Source organism: Nicotiana tomentosiformis, chromosome 11, assembly GCF_000390325.3.
Source record: "Nicotiana tomentosiformis chromosome 11, ASM39032v3, whole genome shotgun sequence".
Taxonomy (NCBI): Eukaryota; Viridiplantae; Streptophyta; class Magnoliopsida; order Solanales; family Solanaceae; genus Nicotiana; species Nicotiana tomentosiformis.
In genome coordinates, this window is record NC_090822.1 from 7485858 (window position 1) to 7491479 (window position 5622).

General features: G+C 37.5%; 1 long non-coding RNA gene across 1 annotated transcript; it reads left to right on the forward strand.

Annotated features, from left to right (window-relative positions):
* The first annotated feature begins 563 nt into the window (after window positions 1-563).
* LOC104118831 (uncharacterized) lies at window positions 564-4117 on the forward strand. The gene is made up of 2 exons (XR_691322.4): window positions 564-1178; window positions 3837-4117. It is a non-coding gene; the product is annotated as an uncharacterized lncRNA (long non-coding RNA).
* The last annotated feature ends 1505 nt before the right edge of the window (window positions 4118-5622 follow it).

Below are 5622 nucleotides of genomic sequence, written 5' to 3' on the forward strand. Positions count from 1 at the left end.
TTTTAGCAGAGTTCGTATTGGAGATAGCTGGAGCAGCTTATACATAGCCTGCTGTGAGCACCTAATTTTTTTACCATAATCGGATTTTTCATCATTTTTTAGTATGTAAATATTCTTTGAGTTTAATTTATATATTTTAGCTTTTGTTTTACCTTTTATAGATTTTTCTTAGGAAACTAAAAATCACAAAATATTCACATTTTTGAATTACTAGCTTTGTTTTAATTTGCAAAAGAAAAGAAATTCACAAAAATATGTTTTTTCTTCTAATTTTGGTGAGACTAACAATTTTATAACTTTTTCCTTAATATTTTCTTATATTTTCTAGTTTTTAGTTTTAGTGTAGTATCTTTAATAAATAAAAAAGGGAAAAAGAACCGATGCAAAAATGCCACCTAACAAGATTTTTCCATATCTTTTGTAACAAACTCATATGCTCTCACTCAAAACTCACATGCACATACACACTCTTATTTTCTTGGCCACCAATTAATACCTATACCTACACCTATATATCTTCCACTCACTCATACAATTAAAAGGACACACACAACAGAGAAAAGGAGATCTGGAAAAAAGGAAAAAAGTAGCGGCTCTTTCTTCTTCAACCACACAAAATCCAAGCCTAAAACTACCATGAAAACACCATGAAACCCATGTTTCCACCATCATTAATACCCTAAGACAACCCCGAACAGCCCATGTTTCCACCACTAAAACCCAGAAAAACTAGCTCCAAAACCTCACCCAAAAGCTAACCTTTAACCACCACAAAAATCAGCTCAAACACAATCCCAAAATCAGCAACAATGAGCTGAAAAACAACCCCAATTACCCAGTGAAAATCAGCCAAAAACCTGCTGAAATCAATCCAAAATCACAGCTTAAACTAGCCGATTCCAGCCAACAACCACCCCAAAACAACCTCCAAAACTCAGCCAAAATCCTAGCCAAAACCTCAATTGAAACAGGTTGGAAAATCTGTCTAAACATCACTTTTTCAAGGTAGTGTTCAGTTGGGCAGGAGTTTAAAATTCAAAATCTTCCACTCAAGTCGAGGTCGGGTTCAAGTTTCCTGTTGAGATTCCGATCGTGAGTCTATTGTTGCTGTAGTACCTGTGCTATTCGAGCTCTTATAGAGGTCCGTTGATGTAATGAAGAAAGTTTACTGCCTGAAGGTCCATCTCTCATTTTATACTTGACTAATACATTATCTTGGTGATTATGGTTGTGAATCCTTGAGCATGAATAAACTTATCTTTGTCCCTGATAAGCATGATTTAAGTCTTAGTGGTTTAATACACATAAGAGCTCTAGTTGGCCGAATTGTTAAATATTCTTGGCTAGCTCACCTTTCCATAACTAATTTATTACATTTTTTTCCACAAATAATTCCATAATTCATGACCTTATAATATTTTTAAAGTTTAGGAAGAATAATGAGTACCGTTAGAGTGCTTTAGGCACATATTAAATTTATTATCATGATTATGTACACGTTCGCGTGACATAATTATGATTCTCAAAATAAATCAAGGTACGCGTTCGTGCGACCTTGACCAAACAATCTTAATAATTAATAAAGCATGATTAATTGTGTATACGTACGCGTGTCATGATTTTAGCGCACAAAATAAAACGAATTTATGCACATGTGATCCGCTTCAAAGATAAATCCATTAGGCTATAATTAAAAGCGGAAAAAGATAAAATACACATAGGTTCTAAAAAGATACATAATTAAATAATTAATTAAGCCAGGTATGATTAAAGCAATCGTACTAAAATCACGGAACTTAGAGCTTGTTGGTACTTTCAGACGGGATCCCGGGGACCCCAGGTGTGAAACGGATTGAATCCGGATTGAAATTGGACTTATGTGAATTGCTGAAGTTACCAGCTTTCTGGTGTCATCGCACCTGGAGAAAGATTGGCCGCATGTGCGGATAGTGGTGCGTAGATGCGAAAAGGAGAGCCCAGGGCTGGGCTCGCAGGTGCGGACACCTAAGCGCTGGTGCGCCTCCGCAGGCGCTGCCATTTACTTCGCTGATGCAAAATTTGGCAGAGGGGCTTAGGGCGGGCTCGCAGGTGCGGTCTCCATGGTCCTCAGAAGAGAAACTTCTGGATTCAAGTGGAATCTGCACCTGCGATGGTTTTTCCGTAGGTGCGATATCGCAGAAGCAATAAAAAGGTAGCAGAAGCGGATTCCCTAGGCAGAAAAGGGGAAATTCGAGGGTTTTGATTCTTAATTTATTTTTGAACTTAGAGAGCTCGGTGGGAGGCGCTGTTTCGAGGGTTTTTCAGAGAGATCGTTAGGGTAAGGAATCCTAACTTGGTTTTGGTTAATTTTTCAAGAATCTATTGTTAATTTGATCAATTAATTAGTGTTTTGGAGTTGGAAATTGGAGAAAAATGGTAGAAACCTCTTAGACTAAAATTTGAGTTTTGAAAGGCGAATTGAGGTCGGTTTTGAGTAATTCTTATATGGCTGGACTCGATATCGAATGGGTGTTCGGCTATTATAATTTTGGTCGGGTTTTGAGGTGTGGATCTAGGGTGACTTTTTAATTCTTTGCAAAGATTGTAATTTCATTGTTTGAATTAGTTTCCTATAATTATATTTATAGTATGAAATTATTTTTCCTAGATTTGAGCCGTTCGGAGTTGAATAATCGAGGAAAAGGTCTACTAGTGGATTGATTTAGCATGGTTTGAGGTAAGTGTTATGCCTAACCATGTGTGGGGGAATTACCCCTTAGGTTTGGTGTTGTTTATGATATGTGAAAGCCGTGTACACAAGGTGACGAGTGTGTACACATGCTAAATGTGAAAATTTCCGGTTTTAGTTATGTAGACCATTTCCATGCCTTAATTGAGTTGCCTTAATATGTTATAGTCATCATTTTTAGTCTTATCTCACATGTCTACTTGTCTTATCTCTTACTTGCTAATTGCTCTACATGCTTAGTTGAAGTTCTTGTTTCCTTATTCCGTATTCGTTATTTAACTGTTGAATTCTTTACTTGAAATTGCTATTCTTGGAATATCTTATTGTTGAAATTGGTATTGAGTTGAAAATGTCACGATTCCTATTGAGGCAAAGTGTTAAGTTGTGAAATATCATTCTATTCAGTTATTCTTCTAGTTGTTATTGTCGAGACTTTGTGTACATTGTGGTTGAATCGAGGACTCCTTGTTGTGAAATTCTGTTATTGTTTGGTTTCTCTAGAAAGTTGTTATATTGGGCACTTAAGATACGATTTGTGATACGTTATGATATTGATACGTATGCGGTGGTATAAGGTCTGGGTGTTGATACGCATGCGGTAAGATAAAGTGGGCTTGATAGGCGTGGCTAGTAGGGGAACTACTAGAAGCCATGCGGTGTGATAAGGTGGGCAAAAACGCGGGATGCTATTTCAGGAAAAATGATTTTCAAAACTAAATATAAAATCTCCCGCTGAGATATAAGGTAAGATTGTGATTTATTCTTGTGATTTTAGACTACGAGGCGGTACCTCGGTAGTGACTCTTGTTGGCATTTCTCCATTATTTTGCACTTGTCTTTGATCGTTGTTTCCTTAGCATATTATTAATTAGTTTTCTCCATGTTGCACTATTTCCTTTAGTTCTGTGTAGCTAACCTTGATATGCTACTCGTTGTTTCAATGTCATTACTGTCATCATTACACTGCCTACATTTCTTCAGTCTTTTATTTATTTTCTAGTAGGGCCCTGACCTGACCTCGTCACTATTCTACCGAGGTTAGGCTTGATACTTACTGGGTACCATTGTGGTGTATTCATGCTACGATTCTGCACATCTTTTTGTGCAGATCCAGGTACATCCTATAAGTCCCGTCACTAGCGAGTTGAGTTCGCATTTGGAGATTTCAAGATATACCTACCCGCGTTTGCAGGCCTCGGAATCCCCTTCTATCCCTTTTTATATTTTCCTTATTTACTAGACACAGTTGTATATGAATGATTTTGGTATTGTCATAGAGCTTGTGACTTGTATTATATTAGATTTTGGGCTATTGTATGCACATTGAGCTGTAGAGATTCCCCTTTTATATATGTTGTTGAGTTTTGAGATTTTTAAATTATTGTTTCATTCCCTTCCGTATGTTGCTTAGACTTACCTAGTCTTAGAGACTAGGTGCCGTCACGACGTCCTACGGAGGGTAATTGAGGTCGTGATAGTGAAAGTCATAACTCAATGATCATGTACAAAGTTTGGGATGCCAAACTCAATATGTATCTTTTTGCACATCAATGATCAATGGTGACTGTTTAAAAGAAAAATATAGCTTTTAAGACCATAATTTTCAAAAGTCTCCCTCTTTTTTCTTCGACTCTGTGTCGAGTCAAATTACCTCATCTAAATTGAAACGGATGGAGTTCTTATTTAATGCTTCTTATTCTAATATTACTGTTGTATTTCGTCACTACTTTATCTATTAATATCTAGTAAGTGTCGATGTCGGCCCCTCGTCACTACTTCTTTGAGGTTAGACTAGATACTTACTGGGTACACGTTATTTACGTACTCATGCTATGCTTCTGCACAAATTGTGCAGGTGCTGAGGCAGGTAAATCTGGTATCCGATCAGGCACATATCCACACTATTCAGAGGTCTAGTGGTGAGTTGCTTTCCATGTTCCATTCTGCAGCACCCGAAGTCTCCTCTTTTTTGTATTTACTATTTATGTCTATTTTATTTTAGACAGTAGTTGTAGTGGATTTTGTATATTCTACTATATTGATCGTGCACTTGTGACACCGGGTTTTGAGAATTGCTAGTAGATATTTATGGTTTTGGCTTATAAATTTTACTAATTCACTCTTATATTTTAGTTTATGCTTTATATCGCCATGACCATTTATTCTTGGTTTCTTTATTAAATAAAATTCATGACTTAAACAAAAAACAATTAAATGGATAGTTTACTGTTGGCTTGTCTAACGGCGATGTTGGGCGCCATCACGGCCTATAGTGGGAATTGGGTCGTGATACATATATTATATACATCTGATTGCACTGATTTCAAGTCCAACAACCTCGTCTTACCTAGTACAAGTTGCTCGGGAAATAAGCAACCTCAAACACCGTCTAAAAACTCCTATGATGCCATCAATGCGCCAACAAGATACAACTCGAATGTGACCAATAACGAAAAGCAAACTCTGGTGAAGAACTGCCCAGCCCACATAACATTCAAATCAACCAGACAAATGTTATGATCCTAACTCAAGGGTAAGGAACAAAACAGACGAAATAAGTATAGGGAACCGTACTCAACATCTCACTATTGTGGCATGCAACCCAATCTACACATCATACCCGTGGCGGTGTGCCACCTGATCCACACATAGCAATCAATAAGGAAATACCCATCGATCCAAAATACTCATACCCACGAATTGCTCGAATATCGACCACCAGCACGCCAAGTGCATGAACACAACTCTGGTGAGACGGATAGCGTAATGCGCTACAAAAGCCAAGCACGACTAAAGTGCATCAAACAACCAACATCTCGAGAGCCATCTCGTTCATATACTACCACAACTACATAGGGTCACAACACACGTATGAATAATCAAGCCATCTCACA